The sequence below is a fragment of the Macaca fascicularis genome, chromosome 13 (genome assembly GCF_037993035.2).
Source record: "Macaca fascicularis isolate 582-1 chromosome 13, T2T-MFA8v1.1".
Lineage (NCBI taxonomy): Eukaryota > Metazoa > Chordata > Mammalia > Primates > Cercopithecidae > Macaca > Macaca fascicularis.
Window position 1 is genome coordinate 85,963,993 of NC_088387.1, and position 25,587 is coordinate 85,989,579.

A 25,587-nucleotide genomic window follows, 5' to 3' on the forward strand; every position below is an offset into this window, starting at 1 on the left:
GTGTAGGGATTCAAGTCAGAGGAATAAGAGAATGCCACTTAAGCTGTAGCCCCAGCTTAGTAATAATCTCCTCTGTGTGTGTGTGTGTGTGTGTGTGTGTGTGTGTGTGTATCCATAATTTGAGCAGTCCCAGGGTGTGCTGTGGCTTTCTTGGCCCTTCTCTTGAGGTTAAGAGCTGTTGCAGAGCTGCTGGCCTCAGATAATATTCTGACCCGGGAGACAGAGAGGACCTTCTGCTTTCACACCCAGGATCTCATTTGGAGAGTAATGTTCGGTTTTACCCCAACAACATGCTCATTGCTGCGATTTCCAGCACTGTTAATATTAAGGAACTTGTGTTTGGGGGTGGGGTTGAAAAGGGAGGAAAATAATTGGCAGGCTCAATATGCTGATCTTTTCACACACTCCTCTTTTGCTTCCCCTCTGTGGCTGCAGTTGGGTTTGCTTGCTGTCTCCACCGAGCTGACGTGTGATGTCTGCAGTGCGTGTCAAAGCCGCCTCGCACAGGCAGACGCTTTCCCTGCCTTGACATCTCATCCCTCATCCTTACTCAGATCTCGTCAACCTACACGGTCTGCTCCTCCAACAGCTAATAGCGAAATGACTGCGGGGAAGGCAATGACAGCAATCGCTGTTCGGCATTTATTTTACCTTTGATTTTTTGCTGCACATAAAATTCCAGGCCTGAGCTGCAGGGCAGACATAGAGGAGAGTGCAAGGGCTTGGAGGAAGCTGGGACTCTGAAATCTGCCCCTCCTCCCCCTTCAGTACAATGTAATGTAAGCTGAGTGGTCTCTGGCAATGATTTAATGCCTCCTTTGGACATTTGCCGGTTAACATAGCAGGATTGACAGTTGCATTGTGAGTTGTATGTAGTTACTAAGGCTCAGAGGCTGTATATTTCCTTATCCTGCATGTCATTCCTGAGACCTTTTATAAATTCAGAGGCAGGACAGTGAGCTAGGCTCCTACCATCATATGTGTTCTTGCTTCTTTATTGTTCTCAGTACCAAATGACATTCCACAGCACCTGCTCATACTGCTTAGTGCTATATAAGGAAAACCAGATAGGAACACAAGCTGCCCTGCCCTCCAGGAACTTGCAGTTTAAGGCAAATGCCCAGAGACAAATGTTATTTCTGAATCTTTTTTCCTGTCTGTTACTTGGCAGCAGCAAGTGATATGGTTTGGCTCTGTGTCCCCACCCAAATCTCATCTTGAATTGTAACTCCCATAATACCCTTGTGTTATGGGAGGGACCTGGTGGGAGATAATTGAATCATGGGGGCAGTTTCCCCCATACTGTTCTCATGGTAGTGAATAAGTCTCATGAGATCTGATGGTTTTATAAGGGGTTTCCCTTTTTGCTTTGCTCTCATTCTTTCTTGTCTGCCGCCATGTAAGATGTGCCTTTTGCCTTCCACTATGATTGTGAGGCCTCCCCAGCCACATGGAACTACGAGTCCATGAAACTTCTTCTTCTTTATAAATTACCCAGTGTCAGGTATGTCTTTATTAGCAACGTGAAGATGGACTAATACAGCTGCCATAGTGGACATGTTACACAAACTTTATACTCAAGAGCTTCATTCCAGTCCTGTCTTGGTCATTTAATGGCTTTGTGACTTTGGGCAACTCATTTAACCCTTTTGAGTCTCAACTTCTTTATCCGTAAAGCTGGTACAGCAATGAAGCCTGGGTGTAGCTGCCAGATTAGACATAGTGTTTAAAAACCAAGCTGGCCTACAGTAAGAGTATAATTTCTGGTAGTTGTTGACATTTTGGAGAGTGAATCTAATGATATGTGCGTGGACAGCATCACATTTCCCGTGACGTGTATGGATGGATTCAGGGCTCTGAATAAGTACAAAGGAATTATTTTTGAAACCTGTCACTTCACATTACCAGTTCTCTTTTCCTCCTCATCTGTATTTTTTTCTGTTATTGAACCAATTTATGGAAGTAGCATGGGATTCCTATTAACTTACCCCACATAGATATGACGTTATCTGGATAGGCTAGCTTGAACATAATTTCTCAATTAATTAAATTCTGCTTCTAGGCAATTTGCAGCATAGTGGTCTTTTCATTCATTCCCTTCAACTTGGGGTAGTAATGGATGCAGTTATTGCATTGAGCACTCATGGAGAGTGGTCTACATGGATACCATTTTTCTTTTAACAAATAATGTGCCTTTAAATATAATGTTCTATGGTGCAGTTATGTATGTAATAATTTGTTGATAATTTTTTATTCATATATACTAGGATCATTCATTACAAACTAATTGAAAAACACTGTTACAGATGAAATGACAATTATGTTTGATCCTTTTGTTTAACCAGTTAGTATAAGCATAGCTTATACTGGATCTAGTTCACATGGAATGATTGATAGGTGAGATGAGATTATTTTATATCAAATCTTGTAACCAATCTTGTAACTCCACAGGTCAATTTTCTATTATAGGCTTGGGTAGATGCTCCTGCAAATTTTTTTCTGAGAAGAAAATGATCTTCTTGATGTTGTCTTTTTGTTCCTGCCTTTAGACAATAATCTAACAGTTTCTTATACTCATATAGCTCTTTGTATTTTTCCAAGTCCTTTCTCTTGGATTCCATGATATGGATCCCATTTCTGGTTTCCATCTCCTTACCTCCATATATAAAGATAAATGCCAAATGCCCAATGATGTGAGGGAAAAATGGGGATAATTCTTTGGAATGTTAAGCATTATTCCTTCACGGCTTGACAATCCAGCGTACTGTGAAAGCATAGGGCCATTTTTGGAAGAAGAGAAAGGAAGATGGAATTTACAGTCTTGGAATCCTTTCAGCATTCCACAGTGTAAAGTGTGTGTGTGTGTGTGTGTGTGTGTGTGTGTGGGTGGGTGGGTGGGTGCCTGCACACACGTGGGAGGGACTTCTTGGTTACATTAATAATTTACTACATCCTGTGTTATTTGCCATTTGATTTATGAGTTACTACAACACGATTATAAGCAACTTGAGGTCAAAGAATCTTTTTTAGAGCTTTAGAGGTCTCAAAATGCTTAGCATAGTTCAGGGAAATTGTAAGTATACTGTGGATTCTTGCTGAATGGAATTGAAAGGTACTTTCTGCTTCTCACGCCTACCTAACATTAGATTGCATGAAGTCAGCACAAGGAGAATTGCTCATTATGCCTGCTCTGTGGATAGTAAGGCAAATGCTTACTAGAAGGAGGGTCAATAAGATACAAACAAATTCAGGTTGGAATAAATGGACCATGCCCTTTTTTGATACCTAATGACTCCAAATTACTTTTAGCGATGAAAGCTCATTAACTTTTTCACAAAGTGGTAATGTGAAACCTGTTCCAAAATATGTGAATTGCTTTAAAATAATGTCTCATAGAAGTTAGACTGAAAACAAGAAAAATTCCTGAGACAGAGCTGATATCTGTTGCATGGTAGTACAGAGCCATTTGGGGGCTATTTTAAGAATGGAGACGCTCCAAACCAAAGTCAGGGTTTGGGATAAATGGAACTGGCAGTCACCCATGTATATGCTCAAGAAACACACCGTGCAACTGGGATTTGAGAATTTTTGCCGCAGCCGTACCACTGCTGATGCTAGCCCTTAGTGACTAAAGGGTGCTGATAAGCAAGGTGCTGTAGGAGAAGAAATGGACCAAGAATTTGAAAATAAACACAATAGCTCATTACTAAATATATCATGTCCCTACTTATTGGGCCAAATTCTCCTCTTTGAGCCAGGGATGGTCATGGAAATTCTGGTTTCTCTTGAGGTCAGGTGATTTGTTCATTTGGTGCTTCTTGAGTTTCTCTGAGGTTGTCTGGGATAAGCCTGATCACCTGGTAGGATTTTCTTGAAGCAGTTGTCATGGAGTGAACAATGGACATATGGATTAGTTGCCTGTTTCAGTGGGTTTAGTAGGAAATGGCAACATCATTGATACTTGGTTCTTGGTTCTACCTCTCCTGATGCTTTTCTCATGACTAAATAACGGAAGACTTGCTTTTCTGACACTGTTTACCAACACCTAACTGCCAGGCAGACAGATTCTGCTCTTGTATGAGGAAAGAGTGTAGTTATGGAGGTTGGTGCAAAACAGTAAAATGTGACGTGTTTATGAATAAAAACACATGTTGGCAATGCCATCTCCAGAGTGGGAAAGTTTTATTTTATAATTTCCATAATTCAAAAGACTGGTGATTTTTACTCTAAGTTTTAATTTATTGTGGCTCTACACCTGTTTGTTAAATGCTGACCCTCTGGGAAGTATACTTTGATGCCTACAGATAGCTAACAACCAGAATCCATAATTTTCTAACTAGAGTCTTAAAACCCCTATATTTATAACAGTCTTATGATGAAACAATATACTGAAGTAATCAAGGACTTTGTGACTTCAGGAATGGGGAATTTCAATGAAGGTTTAGGAATGCTATAAAATAGAGCCCTTTTGTTGGGATCTCTTTATTTGCTTGTTCATCTCTGCACGTGCATTTGGCAAAATTTGCCTCTTTAGCTTAAATATTGTCTCAGCATACATTTAAAAAATTGTGTACTCTTGGACCTCATTATAAATACCAAATTTGGGAGCAGTTTCAAGATGGCCGAATAGGAACAGTTCCAGGCTACAGCTCCCAGCATGACCAACACAGAAGACGGGTGATTTCTGCATTTCCATCTGAGGTACTGGGTTCATCTCACTGGAGCGTGTCAGACAGTGGGTGCAGCCCACAGAGCAAGAGCCGAATCAGGGTGAGGCATCGCCTCACCTGGGAAGCTCAAAGGGTAAGGGAATTCCCTTTCCTAGCCAAGGGAAACCATGACACACAGCACCTGGAAAATGGGGTCACTCCCACCCTAATACTGTATTTTCCAAGGGTCTTAGGAAATAGCATGCGATGGGATTATATCCCACACCTGGCTGGGAGGGTCCCATGCCCATAGGGCCTCCCTCATTGATAGCACAGCAGTCTGAGCTCTAACCGCAAGGTGGCAGCGAGGCTGGGGGAGGGGCACCCGCCATTGCTGAGACTTGAGTAGGTAAACAAAGCAGCCTGGAAGCTAGAACTGGGTGGAGCCCAACACAGCTCAAGGAAGCCTGCCTGCCTCTGTAGACTCCACCTCTGGGGACAGGGCATAGCCAAACAAAAGGCAGCAGAAACCTCTGCAGATTTAAATTTCTCTGTCTGACAGCTTTGAAGAGAGTAGTGGTTCTCCCAGCACGGAGTCTGAGATCAGAGAATGGACAGACTCCCTCCTCAAGTGGGTCCCTGACCCCCGAGTAGCCTAACCAGGAGGCACCCCCCAGTAGGGGCAGACTGACACCTCACATGGCTGGGTACCTCTCTGAGATGAAGTTTCCAGAGGAATGATCAGGCAGCAACATTTTCTGTTCAGCAATATTTGCTGTTCTGCAGCCTCCGCTGCTGATACCCAGGCAAACAGGGTCTGGAGTGGACCTCGAGCAAACTCCAACAGACCTGCAGCTTAGGGTCCTGACTGTTAGAAGGAAAACTAACAAACAGAAAGGACATCCACACCAAAACCCCATCTGTACGTCACCATCTTCAAAGACCAAAGGTAGATAAAACCACAAAGATGGGGAAAAAACAGAGCAGAAAAGCTGAAAATTCTAAAACTCAGAGCACCTCTCCCCCTCCAAAGGGATACAGCTCCTTGCCAGCAATGGAACAAAGCTAGGTGGAGAATGACTTTGACGAGTTGAGAGAAGAAGGCTTCAGATGATCAAACTTCTCCGAGCTAAAGGAGGAAGTTCGAGCCCATCGCAAAGAAGCTAAAAACCTTGAAAAAAGATTAGACAAATGGCTAACTAGAGTAAGTAATGTAGAGAAGTCCTTAAATGACCTGATAGAGCTGAAAACCATGGCAAGAGAACTACGTGAAAAATGCACAAGCTTCAGTAACTGATTCGATCAACTGGTAGAAAGGGTATCAGTGATTGAAGATCAAATGAATGAAATGAAGTGAGAAGAGAAGTTTAGAGAAAAAAGAGCAAAAAGAAATAAACAAAGTCTCCAAGAAATATGGGACTATGTGAAAACACCAAATCTACATCTGATTGGTGTACCTGAAAGTGACGGGGAGAATGGAACCAAGTTAGAAAACACTCTTCAGGATATTATCCAGGAGAACTTCCCCAACCTAGCAAGGCAGGCCAACATTCAAATTCAGGAAATACAGAGAATGCCACGAAGATACTCCTCAAGAAAAGCAACTCCAAGACACATAATTGTCAGATTTACCAAAGTTGAAATGAAGGAAAAAATGTTAAGGGTAGCCAGAGAGAAAGGTAAGGTTACCCACAAAGGGAAGCCCATCAGACTAACAGTGCATCTCTCGGCAGAAACTCTACAAGTCAGAAGAGAGTGGGGGCCAATATTCAACATTCTTAAAGAAAAGAATTTTCAACCCAGAATTTCATATCCAGCCAAACTAAGTTTCATAAGTGAAGGAGAAATAAAATCATTTACAGACAAGCAAATGCTGAGAGATTTTCTCACCACCAGGCCTGCCTTACAAGAGACCCTGAAGGAAGCACTAAACATGGAAAGGAACAACTGGTACCAGCCACTGCAAAAACATGCCAGAATGTAAAGACTATTGATGCTAGTAAGAAACTGCATCAACTAACAAGCAAAATAACCAGCTAACATCAAAATGACAGGATCAAAATCACACATAACAATATTAACCTTAAATGTAAATGGGCTAAATTCTCCAATTAAAAGACACAGACTGGCAAATTGGATTAGAGTCAAGACCCATCAGTGTGCTATATTCAGGAGACCCATCTCACGTGCAGAGACAGACATAGGCTCAAAATAAAGGGATGGAGGAAGATCTACCAAGCAAATGGAAAACAAAAAAAGGCAGAAGTTGCAATCCTAGTCTTTCATAAAACAGACCTTAAACCATCAAAGATCAAAAGAGACAAAAAAGGCCATTACATAATGGTAAAGGGATCAATTCAACAAGAAGAGCTAACTATCCTAAATATATATGCACCCAATATAGGAGCACCCAGATACATAAAGCAAGTCCTTAGAGACTTACAAAGACACTTAGACTCCCACACAATAATAATGGGAGACTTTAACACCCCACTGTCAACATTAGACAGATCAACGAGACAGAAAGTTAACAAGGATATCCAGGAAATGAACTCAGCTCTGCACCAAGAGGACCTAATAGACATCTACTGAACTCGCCACCCCAAGTCAACAGAATATACATTCTTCTCAGCACCAGAGCAACTTATTCTAAAACTGACCACATAGTTGGAAGTAAAGCACTCCTCAGCAAATGTAAAAGAATAGAAATTATAACAAACTGTCTGTCAGACCACAGTGCAATCAAACTAGAACTCAGGATTAAGAAACTCACTCAAAACCACTCAACTACATGGAAACTGAACAACCTGCTCCTGAATGACTACTGGGTACATAACGAAATGAAGGCAGAAATAAAGTTGTTCTTTGAAACCAATAAGAACAAAGATACAACATACCAGAATCTCTGGGACACATTTAAAGCACTATGTAGAGGGAAATTTATAGCACTGAATGCCCACAAGAGAAAGCAGGAAAGATCTAAAATTGACACCCTAACATCACAATTAAAAGAACTAGAACAGCAAGAGCAAACACATTCAAAAGCTAGCAGAAGGCAAGAAATAACTAAGATTGGAGCAGAACTGAAGGAGATAGAGACACAAAAAACCCCTAAAAAAATCAGTGAATCCAGGAGCTGGTTTTTCGAAAAGATCAACAAAATTGATAGACTGCTAGCAAGACTAATAGAGAAGAAAAGAGAGAAGAATCAAATAGACACAATAAAAAAATGATAAAGGGGATATCACCACTGACCCCACAGAAATACAAACTACCATCAGAGGATACTATCAACATCTCTACGCAAATAACCTAGAAAACCTAGAGGAAATGGATAAACTCTCACAAGACTAAACCAGGAAGAAGTTGAATCCCTGAATAGATCAATAACAGGCTCTGAAATTGAGGCAATAATTAATAGCCTACCAACCAAAAAAAGTCCAGGACCAGAAGGATTCACAGCCGAATTCTACCAGAGGCAGAGCGGGTACCATTCCTTTTGAAACTATTCCAATCAATAGAAAAAGAGGGAATCCTCCCTAACTCATTTTGTGAGGCCAACATCATCCTGATACCAAAGCTGGCAGAGACACAACAAAAAAAGAGAATTTTAGACCAATATCCCTGATGAACATCGATGCAAAAATCCTCAATAAAATACTGGTAAGCCAAATCCAGCAGCACATCAAAAAGCTTATCCACCATGATCAAGTGGGCTTCATTCCTGGAATGCAAGGCTGGTTCAACATACATAAATCAATAAACATAATCCAGCATATAAACAGAACCAAAGAAAAAACCACATGATTATCTCAACAGATGCAGAAAAGGCCTTTGACAAAATTCAACAGCCCTTCATGCTAAAAACTCTAAATTCGGTATTGATGGAGTGTATCTCAAAATAACAAGAGCTATTTATGACAAACCCATAGCCAATATCATACTGAATGGGCAAAAACTAGAAGCATTCCCTTTGAAAACTGGTACAAGACAGGGATGCGCTCTCTCACCACTCCTATTCAACATAGTGTTGGAAGTTCTGGCCAGGGCAATCAGGCAAGAGAAAGAAATCAAGGGTATTCAATTAGGAAAAGAGGAAGTCAAATTGTCCCTGTTTGCAGATAACATGATTGTATATTTAGAAAACCCCATTGTCTCAGCCCAAAATCTCCTTAAGCTGATAAGCAACTTCAGCAAAGTCTCAGGATACAAAATCAATGTGCAAAAATCACAAGCATTCTTATACACCAATAACAGACAAACAGAGAGCCAAATCATGAGTGAACTCCCATTCACAATTGCTTCAAAGAGAATAAAATACTTAGAAATCTAACTTACAAGGGATGTGAAGGACCTCTTCAAGGAGAACTACAAACCACTGCTCAATGAAATAAAAGAGGACACAAACAAATGGAAGAACATTCCATGCTCATAGATAGGAAGAATCAATATCGTGAAAATGGCCATACTGCCCAAGGTAATTTATAGATTCAATGCCATCCCCATTAAGCTACCAATGACTTTCTTGACAGAATTGGAAAAAACTACTTTAAAGTTCATATGGAACCAAAAAAGATCCCGCATTGCCAAGACAATCCTAAGCCAAAAGAACAAAGCTGGAGGCATCACGCTACCTGACTTCAAGCTATACTACAAGGCTACAGTAACCAAAACAGCATGGTACTGGTACCAAACAGAGATATAGACCAATGGAACAGAACAGAGCCCTCAGAAATAATACCACACATCTACAACCATCTGATCTTTGACAAACCTGAGAAAAGTAAGAAATGGGGAAAGGATTCCCTGTTTGATAAATGGTGCTGGGAAAACTGGCTAGCCATATGTAGAAAGCTGAAACTGGATCCCTTCCTTACACCCTATACAAAAATTAATTCAAGATGGATTAGAGACTTAAATGTTAGACATTGTGCACATGTACCCTAGAACTTAAAGTATAATAAAAAATTATATAAAAAAAGTTGGAGAGTCAGCCCAGGGGCCAGGCTGTGTTAAAAAAAAAAAAAGAAAACATTTCCAGCTGGAGTTGGAATATAAATGATAAAAATCAATGAGCAAGAGAGGTGATTCTGACTGGAAAAAGTGCAGGTGATGAAAGAAAAGATATAAGAGTGAGAGAACAGTAGGTGGTGGTGGGCTTAAAAATTTAAAAAGATGGTACCCAATAAAGTACATTTAATTAAAAAAAAATATATATATATCTCTGAGACCCTCAGGCACTTCTCTCTATGGTTGGCTTGATTCTCCAATTTTACCTTCTACTTTCTAAGGTGGAACCTGAGGTTTTCCCTCCACTCCTTAACTTCACTCCTGTACTTCTAAGTCGAGCTTGTACCCAGACTTTCAGGGCTACTGTACTAGCTTTTGAGCTGCTACAGATGCTACCCTCTCAGATCCCAAAGACCAGGTTTCCCAAATCAGCCGGTGTTTTGACCTGAATGCTTTATTGTCACTGCTTGAATCAACTGAGCTTGGAGTTTGGATGTGATCTCTGTCCCAGTTTCACTAAGCTCCATCATAGCAGGGCCTGGCTCCTTTTCAATGCAGTCTAGCACTTTCAGAAATTAGCTGGGGAAAGCAGAGGAAGCTTCCAAAGGAATGCTAAAGTGAAAACTTGAGTACAGTTGATAATACCCACACATTTTCTTAGTCTTTAGTTTTCATACCTCCTATTGGGTTTACTTAATGGAGTTTTCTAATTTTTTTCTAGGATTTAATTTGCAGAACAAAATAAGACATTCTTATTCTTCATATTTTTGGAAAAGAATGGAATACAGTCGTTGAATTAAAAGAAAAAAAAAAAGAATCATTGTGAAGTAACCCAGCTATTTGAAGATATGTAGCTTTGATTGAAGCCCAGTTTGAAAGAGGATGACTCACTGAGTACTATAAGCAAATCCTATCAGTGGACATTTTATTAATTTTATTCATAAAAGTCAATCAGCATCACACCTCAGGGAATATTCATATAAAATCAGATTCAAACATAGATAATTAAAAGGAATTTTAAGAGTAACCTAGCATAATGCCAAAGCAAAGAGCAAAAGCACCTGAGGAGCTATAAGCAGTAATAGAAGCTTAGAGCTTCTTCAGGAAGAAGCTGTGGTTCCCTTGGGGAATGAGACAAAAGGCCAGACATCAGAATCAAGAATAGGTAGATGGGGCTGGGCGAGGTGGCTTACGCCTGTAATCCCAGCACTTTGGGAGGCTGAGGTGGGCAGATCACTTGAGGTCAGGAGTTTGAGACCAGCCTGGACGACATGGTGAAACCCCATCTCTACTAAAAATACAAAAATTAGCCAGACATAATGGCGGGTGCCTGTAATTTTAGCTCCTCAGGAGGCTGAGGCAGGAGAATGGCTTGAACCTGGGAGGCGGACGTTGCAGTGAGCCAAGATGGTGCCACTGCACTGTAGCCTAGGTGATAGAATGAGACTGCCTCTCCAAAAAAAAAAAAAAAAAAAAAAAAGAGAGATGGATTACAAAATTCCCAAGGACAGATTGAGAAATCAAGAAGAATAAAAGAAAGATATGTGAAAAGTGTTCCAGGTATGTGAGTCCTGCTTGTGTAACTGACTTGGTGGGACCTGTCTGGGGGTTATATGGGAGGGAAGGATTGGAAGCTGCTAAGGGCCAGATGCGGAGAGAGTGGTGAACATGTAGCCAGCAGAGGAATCTTAGACTGCAAGCTGAGAAGAGCTGGGTTAACTGACAAGCTGGCAGGACCAGGAGAAAATATAAACATTGGCTGGGCATCAATGTTAGTAGTTAGAGGGGTTGAAAAATGTAGGTTGAAGTTTGAGTGAACTCTGGGGTGAATCCTGAAGGAGCCATACAGAACTCCAAGCATGAACGTCGTGAGTGAAAAGTGGATATACCAGTTCTGTGCACAGATGTGTTTTGAGCATCTACTTTGTAATGTGCACCATATTTGACAATCTGAAGGAATATGCAGAGGTGACTGAAACATATCTCTTGTCCCTAAGTCACTCATGATGATCAAGGTATAGCCCAGCACCTAACAGGCACGTAAGACGTATTTTTTGACTGTCTGTTTTTGTGTCTTGTTCACAGTGGAGTACTGGAAGCAGCCATATAACCAGCCAGTGAGAGCCATTAGTTAGCATCTCTTCCCAATTCCACGTGCAGATTATATTGGAAGCATTAACCATGGTGCAAGTATTTTCATCACAGAAATCTGCAACACTACAAATCAAGGGCTTTTTCTGCCCTCTACCTCTCTACCCCGGTTCTGAAATTTTTATTAACATACTGACACTGGATCAATTTAATCTATCAGTTAATTTTAACAAATATTAATTGAGCACTTCATAAATGTAAACTCTATTCTTAGCACTTATCATCTTGTTTTCAAAAGACATTTTCTCATTTGCAATAACTTGATTATTTAGGTGGTTTGAAGCTTTCCTTATTTAACTGGTGCCATACTTTAGAGTATTGATTTGCTTCCACTGTGCTATAGAATGAGAATGCAAAGCCAACTCAAACTTGTGAGTTTTCTCCCTGGATCTGCAGTGTTAGCGATATGTACAATGGATATACCAGGGAAGACCTTCTAATTCTCTACTAGGGATTCAGCTCCTGATAGGAGTAAACTTACCTTAATAAAGCTGAAAAATAGTGATCTGGTGCTATTCTTTGATTGGCTATTCTCACAATGATGCAGGATGGATGTTTGGGATTATAATTATCTAGGGCATATGGATGACCCTTTTGTTATTTTTCCTATGTAAAGTAGAAGCACTGTTTTTTTTTTTCCCCTCCTTGGTAAGCCTATAAACTGTTCCCTCCGTAAGAATATTCGAACTTGGTCTCAGGCCATCACTTTTGAGGTTAGATGCTCAGGGTCATTTTATATCTACAATTTTAGATACACTAATTCATTAACATTGAGATTACATTGGAAATCACCTCAGTGCTCTGTTAATGCCAATTAGCTCTGAAACAGCCAGACTGGAGACAGATAAGAGTCCCCTGATGACTGATTAAAATATGGTATCTTGAAAACTAAGTGTCTAGTTTTGAGTGCAGATTTAGCACAAAGATTTGTTATCTCAATTGATTCAGATTGAATGCTAACATTGGGAAAATTCGCCAGGAATAATGTAACTGTTATACCCTCACAGTAGGAATAAAAAGGAAAAAATTTCACACTTCTGGGGAGTGTTAAAATCAGAGAAAATGGGATTGAAATCTTTTATAATGAGCTTTTAAGTCTTAAAGTCTACCAATAAGAGGACAGAAGTCAAAATAGCAGAACTAAGGAAAATGTAAAAATTGATATGATGGTATCCCTTTAGTCTAATTTTACCATTTGATTTGTGCTTTTAAAATAGTATTACATATAAGTCAAAATTTCAATAAGGGAGCAAAAGAGCTTTCTTGCAGTGGGTTCATTTAATTAATTTTGGCCAATATTTCCGTCTCTAGGTGCCTTCCAGAATTTAGATAATGACTTCTTTTTGAGGTATAAAATTGGAAAAGATTTTAAGAGATTAGAAAATGACTGATTTAATAGAACTAATAACACACTCAAAGGTAGACTTTAAACGATCCAAGTCCTATTATGGTTAATGAAAAATTAACATATGGATAATGTTGAGGAATGGAATAAAGAGGTAGGAAAGAAATTTTTGAAATTTTTGTTATTTTAAAAAGCTAAATAAAAGATGATAAAAGTAGGAATTATCTTAGTTCCTGAAGGTTATGTTGATATCAAATACATTTATTTATTTTTAAAAATAATGCTTTATTTTTATATTTTAAATTTAGAAAGGTAAAAAGAACAAAATAAGATAAGCAAAATCATTATTCTCAGAAAAACTCCATGCATTTAAAAAATAAAGTTGTTTGTATGTGCGTTTGAGTATACACACACAGATACAGGTATTTAATTAAAAAAAAACTTTAGTTTTTAAATATACAGTTTTGCTTGATATGTATATGTGTATGTATATATTAGGAAATTCAAACAAGTTTTTGTGGTTTCTGTAAAATGGAAGACTAAGATAATGCAGAATTAAATTTTGATCTGAACCCATAAGAAAGAAAATTAAATCCTTGGTCACCAGAAACAGATACAGGTTTATGAAAACCAGAACTCTAAGATGTTCTGATGTCATACCATTTTATGTTTCCACCATGAGTATGAGTGACCTAGTGTCTCTACTGCCACACTATCATTTGTTGCTATCATACTTTCTATTTTAGTCACTCTTATAGTTGTGTTGTGACATCTCATTGTAATCTTAATTTGCATTTTCCTAATAATGGCTAATCATGTTGAAAATCTTATGTGCTTATTTGTTAGCTCTATATTATCTTCAGTGAAATGTCTGTTCAAGTCTTTTGCCCATTTTCTAACTGAATTGTTTATTGTTGACTGTTCATAATCCATTTGGGTTAGATTTTGTATAAGATGTAAGTTTAGGTGGCGGTAGTTCATTTTTTTTTTTGCAATGAATGCTAAAAAGCTCCAGCACCATTTGTTGCCTTAATTTTAAACCTTTGTTTAAAAATCAGTTAGGCATATTTGTGTAGGTCTATTTCTGGATTTCTTATTCTCATCTCATTGCTATGTCTATCAGTATGCCAATACCATACAGTCTTAAGCGCCGTAGCTACATAGCAAGACCCAACAGCATGTAGTGATTCCTTCTACTTAATTCTTTTTTTGAAAAATTGTTTTTAGCTATTCTAGGTCTTTTGCCTTTCCACATAAAATTTAAAATAAACTTGTCTATTGTACAAAAGCTCTGCTAGGATTTTAATAGAAATTGCATTGAAATTATAGATCAATTTAGAGAGAATTGATATCTTTGTGGAGTCTTCTAATCAATGAACCACACAACTTCTTTTCATTTATTTAGGTCTTCTTCGATTACTTTGATCAGCATTTTGTGATTTTCAGCATGCAGATTCTGTGCATTTTAAAAAAGATTTATATCCAAGTATTTCATTTTATTTGTAATAGTTAAAAATGGTATTGTGTTTTTAATTTTGGTCTCTGCATTATCATTGTTAATATCATTGTCAAAAGCCCATCTGATGTTCATGTGTTCACTTTTTATTCTGAAACTTTGCTAAACTCATTTAGTACCAAGAGGATTAATTAATTAATTAATTATTATTATTATTATACTTTAAGTTCTAGGGTACATGTGCATAACGTGCAGGTTTGTTACATATGTATACTTGTGCCATGTTGCTGTGCTGCACCCATCAACTCGTCAGCACCCATCAACTCGTCCTTTACATCAGGTATAACTCCCAATGCAATCCCTCCCCCCTCCCCCCTCCCCATGATAGGCCCCAACCCAAATGTCCATCAGTGACAGACTGGATTAAGAAAATGTGGCACATATACACCATGGAATACTATGCAGCCATAAAAAAGGATGAGTTTGTGTCCTTTGTAGGGACATGGATGCAGCTGGAAACCATCATTCTCAGCAAACTATCGCAAGAACAGAAAACCAAACACCGCATGTTCTCACTCATAGGTGGGAACTGAACAATGAGATCACTTGGACTCGGCAAGGGGATTTATTTATTCATTTATTGAATGATTGCTTGAGATTTTCTATGTAGGCCATCATATCATTTGCAAATAGAAAGGGCTTTTTATTTCTTCCTTTTCAATCTATATGCCTGTTATTTTTTATTTTCTTTCATTTTTTTCCTTATGTGCTGGCTAAAAATCTCGGTGATATGTTGAGTAGGAGCAGTGAGAGTAGACATCCTTGATCTTTTCCTAATCTTAGAAAACATTCAATCTTTCACCATTAAGTATGATGTTAGCTGTAGGTTTTTTTCTTAAATGATTTTTATCAAGGTGTGGAAATTCTCCTCTACTTCTGGTTTGCTGAGAGTTTTTGTCATCAGTAGGTATCGGATTTTGTCAAATGCTCTTTCTGCATCCACTGATATGACCATATGTTTTTTCTTTTTATCCTGTGATATGATATATAAAAATGATATTCAAATGATGAAACTGCTTTGCATACCTGGAATAACTCTAACTTGGTCATGGAGCATAATTCTTTTCACACATTTGTGGATTTTATTTGTGAACATTTCATTTTTGCTTTTTATTGATACACAATATTTATACATATTTAACTTTTACATCTGATATTCTGACACAGAATATGATATGTTTGCATCTGACACAGAATATCATATGTAAATGCAAACATATCATACACAAACAATGTGTAATGATCAAATCAGGGTATTTAGTATATTCGTCAACTTAAATATTTATCATTTAATTATGTTGGGAACATTTTAAATGTTCTCTTCTAGTTATTTTTAAATATATAATCTATTGTTGTTAACTGTAGTCACCCTACCAGGCTGTCAAATACTGGAACTGTTTTCTTTAAATATTATTTTTAACTTCGCTTTTTTTTTTTCAATCTCGACTCCTTCTTTTCTGCTTATTGGACTCCAAAAATAAAACATTAGATGTTAGGATCTCATCCTATAAGTCCCCAAGGCTCTGGGGTTTTGTTTGTTTATTTGCAGTTAATTTTTTTCTCTGTTGTTCGAATGAGCAATTTCTATTGATTTGACTTCAGTTTCCCTGGTTCTTTTCTCTGTTGTCTTAAATCTGGTATATTTTAACCTTTTTGAAAACTTAGTATTTTTAATTGTGGCTAAATACATGTAAAATTTACCATGTTAACCATTTTTAAGTGTACAGTGAGTAGCATTAAATATATTTAAATTGTTTTGCAACCAATCTCCAGAACTTTTTCATCTTGCGAAGTTGAAATTCTATACCTATTAAACAACAACTTTCTATTTCTCCATTATGGGATGAATTGAGTCACTCCAAAATTTACATGTTGAGGTTCTAACCCCTGTATTTTAGAATATGACTGTAGTTGGAAATAGGGTCTTTAAAGAGATGATTATGTTTAAATGAGGCTGTTAGGGTGGGCCTTAATCCAATTTGACTGGTGTCTTTATAAGAAGACGTAAATTGGACACAAAAAGAGACATAAGAAATGCATGCATACACACAGAAAAGACCATGTGAAGACACAGCCAGAAGGCAGTCACCTGCAAGCCAAGAAAAGGGGCTTCAGCAGAGAGCAAACCTACCTCCTTGTTCTTTGACTTCTAGCCTCCAGAACTGTGAGAAAATAAATTCTGATATTTAAGCAAGTCAGTTTTTGGTATTTTGTTATGGCAGCCGTAGTAAACTAATATATCGCTTTCTCTAGCCCTTGGCAACCAACTATTCAACTTTCTGTCTCTATGAATTTGACTATTCTAGATACTTCATATTAATGCAATCATATAGTTTTTGTCTTATTGTGACTAGCTTATTTAACTGAATAGAATTTTCTTGAGGTTCATCTGTGTTATTGCATGTGGTCAGAACTTTCTTCTTAAGGCTGAATTATAGTCCATTGTACATATTACCACTTTTTTTATTCATTCATCTGTTGATGGACAGTTTATCCACTTAAACATCCTGCCCCCACATGCATAACCTTCCTCATTAACATACTACATGATAGTACATTTGTTATAATAAATGAACCTGTCTTGATGCATCATTATCACCACAAATCCATAATTTACATTGGAGTTACATTTAGTGTTGTACCTTCTATGGGTTTTGACAAATGTATTGTGATACGTATCTACCATTGTAGTATCACACAGAGTAGTATATCTGCCCTAGAAATCCTCTGTGCTCTGCAATTCATCTCTCCCTCTCCCTTAACCCCTGGAAATCACTGATCTTTTTATGTCTCCATAGCTTTGCCTTTTCCAGAATGTCAAATAGTTGGAATCATGCAGTATGTATCCTTCTCAGATTGGCTTTGTTCAGTTGGTAATATGCATTTAAAGTTTCTCCATGTCTTTTCATGGCTTGATAGTTCATATTGTCTAGTGTAAATAAAATTCCATTGTGTATATCACAGTGTTGTATCCATTCTTCTACTGAGAGATATCTTGGTTGCTTCCAAGTTTGGGCAATTATGAATAAAGCTGTTGTAAACACTGGTGTGTGCACTTTTGTGTGAACACAAGTTGTCAACTCCCTTGTGTAAATACTAAGGAGTATGGTTGCTGGATCATATGTGGAGTATCTTCAGTTTTGTAAGAAGCTGTTAAACTGCCTTCAAAGTAGCTGTACAATTTGCATTTTCACGAGCAATGGCTGAGAATTCCTGTTACTGCACATCCTCACCAGCGTTTGGTGGTACTGGTATTTCAGATTTTAGCCATTTTAGTAGGTATATAGTAGTGTCTCATTGCTGTTTTAATTTGCAGTTCCCTAATATTGATGAAGTTGAGCATGTTTTCATATGCTTATTTGCCATCTGTATGTCTTTTTTTGGTGAGCTGTCTGTTCAGATGTTTTGCATCCTCACCTTTTTTTTTTCTTTTTGAGACAAGGTCTCACACTCTTCCAGGCAGACAGATAATTGTTCAAGCAATCCATGCACAATTGCCCATTTTTAAATCATGTTGCTTTGTTTTCTTATTGGTGAGTTTTAAATGTTCTTTATATATTTTGGGTAATAATTCTATATCAGGTAAAGGATAAATAATTTTTCAAATATTTTCTTCTAGTCTGTGACTTGTCATCTCATTCTGTTAATAATGTCTTTTGTAGAGCAGATGTTTTCAATTTTAATGAAGTCTAGCTTATCAATTGTTTTGTTCATGGATTGTGCCTTTGGTGTTGTATCTAAACAGTCATTGCCATATTCTAAAACATCTAGATTTTCTCCCATGTTATCTTCTACTAGTTGAGTTTTAAAGTTTTGTGTTTTACATTTAGGTTTATGATCAATTTTGAGCTTGTTGCGAAGGATTTAAGGTCTGTGTCTAGATTCATTGAATGTTTAGTTATTGCAGTATCATTTGTTAAAAAGATGATGATAATGATGATGATTATCATTATTTTGAGATGGAGTCTTGCTCTGTCACCTAGGCTGGAGTGCAGTGGCATGATCTCGGCTCACTGCAACCTCTGCCTCCCAGGTTCAAATGATTCTCCTGCCTCAACCTCCCAAGTAGCTGGGATTAGAGGCACAGGCCACCACACCAGGCTAATTTTTATATTTTTGGTAGAGACAGGGTTTCACCATGTTGACCAGGGTGGTCTTAAACTCCTAACCTCAGATGATCCTCTTGGCCTATAAAGATTATCTTTTCTCCATTGTATTGCTTTTGCTTCTTTATCAAAGATCAGTTGATTATATGTGGGTCTGTCTTTGTAGTCTCCATTTGGTTTCATTGATCTATTTATTTTTTCACTAATATCATATTGTCTGGATTACTGTAGCTTTGTAGTAAATTTTGAAGTTTTGTAGTGCCAGTCTTCTGACTTTGGTCTTCTTCAATATAGTGTTAGCTATTCTGAGTCTTTTGTCTATCTATATAGAATTTTAAATCAGTTTGTTAATATTTATGAAATAATTGCTGGGATTTTGACTGGGGTTGCACTGACTCTGTAGATAAACTTGGGAAAAACTGATATCTTGACACTGATGAGTCTTCTTATCCATAAATACAAAATGTCTCTCCATTTGTTTAGTTTTAAATTTCTTTCATTAGACTTGTAGTTTTCCAAATATAGATCTTATACATATTTTATTAGGTTTATGTAAATGGCATTGTGTTTTTAATTTCAAACTCCACCTGCTCATTGCTGGTATGTAGGAAAATGATCAGCTTCTGTACATCAGCTTTGTATCCTGCAACCTGGCTGTAATTGTGTATTAGTCCAGATTTTTTTGTGTGAATTCTTTTGAATTTTTCTACATAGACAATTTTGCCAACTGCAAACAAAGAAAGTTTTATTTTTTTCTTCCCATTCAATATATCTTTTGTTTTCTCTTCTTGTCTTATTACATTGGCTAGGACTTCCATTACAATGTTGAAAATCTGTGATGAGAAGGGACATTCTTGCCTTGTTCCTGATCATAGTGGGAAAAGTTATGTTTCTCACTATTTAGTATGAAGTTAGATGTAGGGTTTTATAAAATTTTTTAAAGATTTTTTTGTCCAGTTGAGAAAGTTCCTCTCTCTTCCTAGTTTGTTGAGAGATTTTTATCATGAGTAGGTATTGAATTTGTCCAATTCTTTTTCCTGTATCTATTGATATGGTTAAGGGAATTTTCTTCTTAGCCTGTTCATTTTATGGATTACCTTGATTGATTTTGGACATTGAACCCCTATTGCATATCTAGGATAAATCCCGTTTGGTTATGTTGTTTAATTCTTTTTATAACTGGTAGGTTTCAATTTGTTAATTTTTTTTCAGGATATTTGCATCTATATTCATGAGACATTTTAGTCTGTAGGTTTTTTTCCTTGTAATATCTTTGTCTGGCTTTGGTATAAGGCTAATGCTGGTCTCATAGAGTGGATTAGAAAGTATTCCCTTTGCTTCTATCTTCTGGAAGAGATTGTAGAAAATTGGTTTAATTTCTTCCTTAAATGTTTGGTAGAATTCACCAGTTAACCTATCTAGGTCCGGTTCTTTCTGTTTTGGAAGGTTCTATTTACTGATTCAATTTCTTTACTAGATATTGGGCTATTTAAATTGTTTATTTTTTCTTTTGTGAGTTTTGGCAGATTGTGTCTTTCAATAAATTGGTCTATTTCATCTAGGTTATAAAATTTGTGGGCATAGAGTTGTTCAGAATATTTCTTTATTATCCATTTAATGTCCATGGGACTTGTAGTGATGTCCCTCTTTCATCTCTGATATTGGCAATTTGTGTCATCTCTCTTTTTAATCGTAATTAACCTAGCTAGAGGCATATCAATTTTATTGATCATTTCAAAGAATCATCTTTTGTTTTGTTGATTTTTGGTATTAATTTTCTGTTTTCAAATTCACTGAGTTCATGTCCCGGTCTGATAGTGACAATATTGCAGATTCAGTCAACAAACCAGATGACAGTTTGTTCCTGTTCTTGACCTTGAGGTCAGATCTGTCTCCTTTAGATACACGGGTTTACATAAATTATGGCCCCAGGTAGTTTTTAGGTACAGGGGTTTTCAGGCTCCTTTCACAGGTGTTAGAGTCTTATTCCAGTCTCAGCTTTGAACAGTAAGGCTTACATTGATCTGGTATTCATGGAGCACTTCTATTCCTTTTACTCACTAAGAGCCAAAGCAAATGGCTGCCTTTGCTAACTTCTAGTCCAGGAACTCTGCAAATCTGTAGATTCTCTGTCTTTCTGTCTCTCTCTGTCTCGATCTCTCTCTCTCTCTCTCTCTCTCTCTCTCACACACACACACACACACACACACACACACACGACACCAATAGATAAGATACGAGTAGGGATACACATTTATATTTGAACACTATTTTGATCTTTTTCTTTTCTTTTTATCATTTTTTCTTTCTCTGATATATTTTCAGAATTGTGGGGTCTATTTGGTGAAGACTCGAAGTGTGAAATTACAAGACCACATTCATTTGACATCAGTCTCTCTGCAAACCATTCTCTTGACTATTAACTCCTTGAAGGCAAGATGTCTTACTCATCTATAAATCCCTAGCAGCTCTTAGCAGTGTGCGTGGCATCAAGTAGCTACATATGAAATATTTATAAGATTGAGGTTGATTGTCCTTGGTTACTAACTAATCACAGAAAAATTTAAACTTTATTGTTTTCCAAATGAACTTTTTCTTTATTGAGCCCTGTAATTCTATGTTTACCTAAAATTATACTGAAGCAAATATAATTTTATGAAGATAAATTTACTTTTATGTTGGCAATCTAAACTCTGATCTTGGCCTTAAATGAATTAAAATGTTTGTTCTAGATTTTTAAGATTTTAAACAGACTCTGAAAGAATCAATAAAAGTATTAAATAGCACACTTGCAGGGTAAAATTTCATTGTGTGAAGACATAAAACAATATTTGTTTAGAAAATTATTTTGATAAATTGACACTAATCTGTTAGTAGCTAGTGATCAGACTTCTGAAAACCTCAAAAATATGGTAAATATCAATAAACTCATTGAAAGCTAGGCAAAATGCTGTTAAAAAAGGAAAATGATACTTGTGAAGTCATAAACTTTACCCCACATAGAAGACATAGTGCCACTTGCTGTCTAATATTGATTTAAAGCAAATCTAGTTTTAAACTTTAAATATGTGGAGCTTTGTATTTAATAAATCTAAGGAAAAAACAGATTAGAAAAGTTGAGGAAAGGAAAGGTCATAAGACACTTCGACTCTTAAATAATTTGTGATGCATTAATTTGTCTTGAATGAATGAATTATAAAAGTAACATATTTATCAGTGATAGTGTCAGAAAAGAGCAAATACTTCCATTGCAATTATTACTGCAGTGTAGCCTGGAGTGAATTAGAAATTCTCCATATGCTAAGAGTCATGAGGACATGACTATATTAAAATCGAATATATGTTATGTTAGTTTCCCACGAGTGTTATTAACAAATAACCACAAACTTAGTTGTTTAAAACAACAGAAATTTATTCTCTCAGAGGTCTGGAAGCCAGAGGTTGGTGGGACCATGCTCCCCCCAGATCCTCTAGAGGAAATTCTCTTCCTTGCCTTTTCCAGCTTCTAATGGCTGTGGGCTTTCTTTGGCAGATCTCTTCACACTCTCTTTTCTTCTGTGTGTCTTTAAATTCCACCTGTTTCTCACTTATAAAGATACTTGTAATGGCATTTGGAGCTCACTCATATTATCTTGGATCTGCTTTTCTCCCTGCTAAGATCTTTAACATAATCACGTCTTTGCCATATAAAGTACTATTCACTCCTTTGTTATGTAAGGTATTATTTGCAGGTTTCAGAAGTTAAGACATTGTATTAGTTTGCTCAGGCTGCCATAACAAAAGACCACAGAATGAGGGTTTAATCATCAGAAATTTATTTTCTCATAGTCCTAAAGGCTAGAAGTTAAAGAACAAAGTGTAGGCAGGTTTGATTTCTTCCGAAGTCTGTCTTCTTGGCTTGCGGATGACCACATTCTTTGCGTGTGAGAACATGTGCTTTGCATATGAGAACATGGTCTTTGCTCTGTGTGTGCATGCATGCCTGATGTTTCTTTGTGTGTCCAAATTTCTTCTTCTTATAAATTTGGATTAGGACCCGCCCTAACAGCCTCATTTTAACTCAGTCATCTCTTTATTTATTTTTATTTATTTTGAGACAGGGTCTGGCTCTGTCGCCCAAGCTGGAGTACAATGGTGTAAACTTAGCTCACTGCAACTTCTGCCTCCTGGGCTCAAGCAACTCTCCTGCTTTAGCCTTCTGAGTAGCTGGGACTACAGGTGCACACCACTGTGCCTGGCTGATTTTTGTATTTTTAGTAGAGATGGGATTTCACCATGTTGGCCAGGCTGATCTGGAGCTCCTGAGTTCCAGTGATCCATCCGCCTCAGGCGTGAGCCACCCCTCCCAACTCTGTTATCTCTTTAAATACCTTATCTCCAACTGCATTCACATTCTGAGGTATTGGGTCAAGGCTTCACAATATGAATTTTGCCGAGCCACCACTCGGCTCACTGCAAATATGTAACTTTCCATTGAAACCATGAAAATAATATTAAATATAATGTACTAAGCTTTACTCACGAATATAAGCCAGTTGAATACATTTAAGGGGTAGTCTTATAAAAATAGTTAAGATTTCAAAGAAAACAAACTCTATTATAGAGTTTCTGACAATTAACTAGAAAAATCACTTATATGGAATAGTCATTTCTCAATTAGGCAAGATTGAATGTAATGCTAGCATATTGCAAAATTTCATGCTAAAATTTATTTGGGAATATTTTTTAAAACTCTCCCTTTCACTTATGGATTTATAGATAGACTTATGAAGATTACAATAGGAAAGAATTCTTCCTTGTTTAAAGGAAAACATATAATTTAAATGGAGGCATAATTTATACTATACACTGCAATTGTCTGACTTTAATGAGAAAATAGAGTAAATTTCAATATAGTTTCCTGGGAATCATTCCAGCTCTCAATAATTTGCGGCACTGGGATGCCAGGAAATGACTGTTCATAGAGAGATGGCCAAGAGTCCACATCTATAAACACTAATAGGTTGCTTTCTTGGTAGCATTATCTTTGATTACAAAGAAAGCAAACTAATATTAACATATATATGCCATGTAAATGGCATCCAATAATATTAAAATTACAGTTATAAAAAAATCACACCAATTTTACAGAAGATCTTGTTCTTTGCTTCAGTCTTGTACTTTGCTTCAGAAGAATCTAAAGCATAGTCATCCACACTTATTTCTGCTCCTCATCTCAAGTTCTTCTGCATCTTCCGTATACAGTACTCATACTTTCTCTTCCATTTCCAATCTCTATGGTTTTTCCATTTACCTTCAGGATTATGGGTGTAAGATTGGGCTTCAAGTACAGTGCCAAGTCACTCAGAATACAGTGTTCCAAAATTCATAATTTCAACATACACTGGATTGAATAGTGTTCCCTGCCTCAAGAAAAAATGTCCACTGGGAACCTCAGAATGTGACCTTATTTGGAAATAGGGTCTTTACAGATGGAATTGCTTAAATTAAGATACAGTTATCCTGGATTAGGACGAATTCAAATTCGATGACTGGTGTTTTTATAAGAGTAAACAGAGACACAGACATATGGGAGAGATGGCCATGTGAAGTCGGAGGCAGAGATCAGAGTGGTACATCTAAAAGCCAAGTCATACTAAGGTTTGACAGCAATCATCACAAGTCAGAAAAAATAGTAAGCATTCTTCCCTGGAGCCTTTGGAGGGAGCATGGCCCTGACAGCATCGTGATTCAAACTTCTAGCTCCTAAAACTGTGAATCAATACATTTCTCTTTTAAGCCACCCAGTTGGGGTAGTTTCTTATGGCAGTCCTTGGAAACTAATACAGAACATAAGCATGATAATTTGAATCTATGAAGAAAGGGTACTCCAGATAAAATTTATTAGAGAACAAGCCTAGACATTATATATTTAGTACAACACTGAAGTACAAGCGTTCTTTTCACAGCATCTTCATGGGTCACCTAGCCCCACCCAGAGATGGGGAGTTCATTACCTCATAATGACTGACTGTATTTTGGGGCAGCTGTAATTGTTAGAATTTCTGATAGTGACACAAAAATCTGCCTCCTCATACTTCCACTGATGCTGGTTATATCCTTTAAAACTTTTGACTCCTTTGCTTAATGTCATTTAAAATATTTGCAACGTCTTAATCACTCTTTGATTTATTCTTCACTGTGTTCATCAGTTCAGTTTCTTTCATCTTATGAAATAGATTTGAAACCCCTAACAATTACGATTTTCCTTCCTTGCATACACCTTACTTTGGCAAACATTCTTCTAAGGATCAAATACATTTTTCCTGATGAGGTTTGGTGAGCTCAGTGAAGGACAGGGCTAATTCCTCCTGTAATTTGGGCATAAAATTTTTACCTTGAAGCATAAGGTGAAATTCAAAGTTCTTAACGTGCACTTTATATACTTGATTAATTAATCTTTTATTATACAATTAATACATAAAAATTCTTTCTGTAAAAGTTTCATAACAAATATCTAGAATAAAATAAGAGACTCTTTTATTATACTCCGTCTTCCAAAACACTCCTGTTTATAGCTAAGCATTCAACAATTTAGTGCTTCTCTTTCTGATCCTGATTTCATGCATTTACACACATGCACACACACACATATATATACATGCACATATCTATGCTCTTATAAAAATAGGAAATTGTTTTCTATGTTCTCTACATCTTAGTTTCCTTATCCCTTGCTCAGTTAGATTGTTTACCTTGAACATTTTGAAAACACATGTATTGTTATTGGAATTTTGGTACTAAATTTAAGATTTTAAAATAATTCATGAA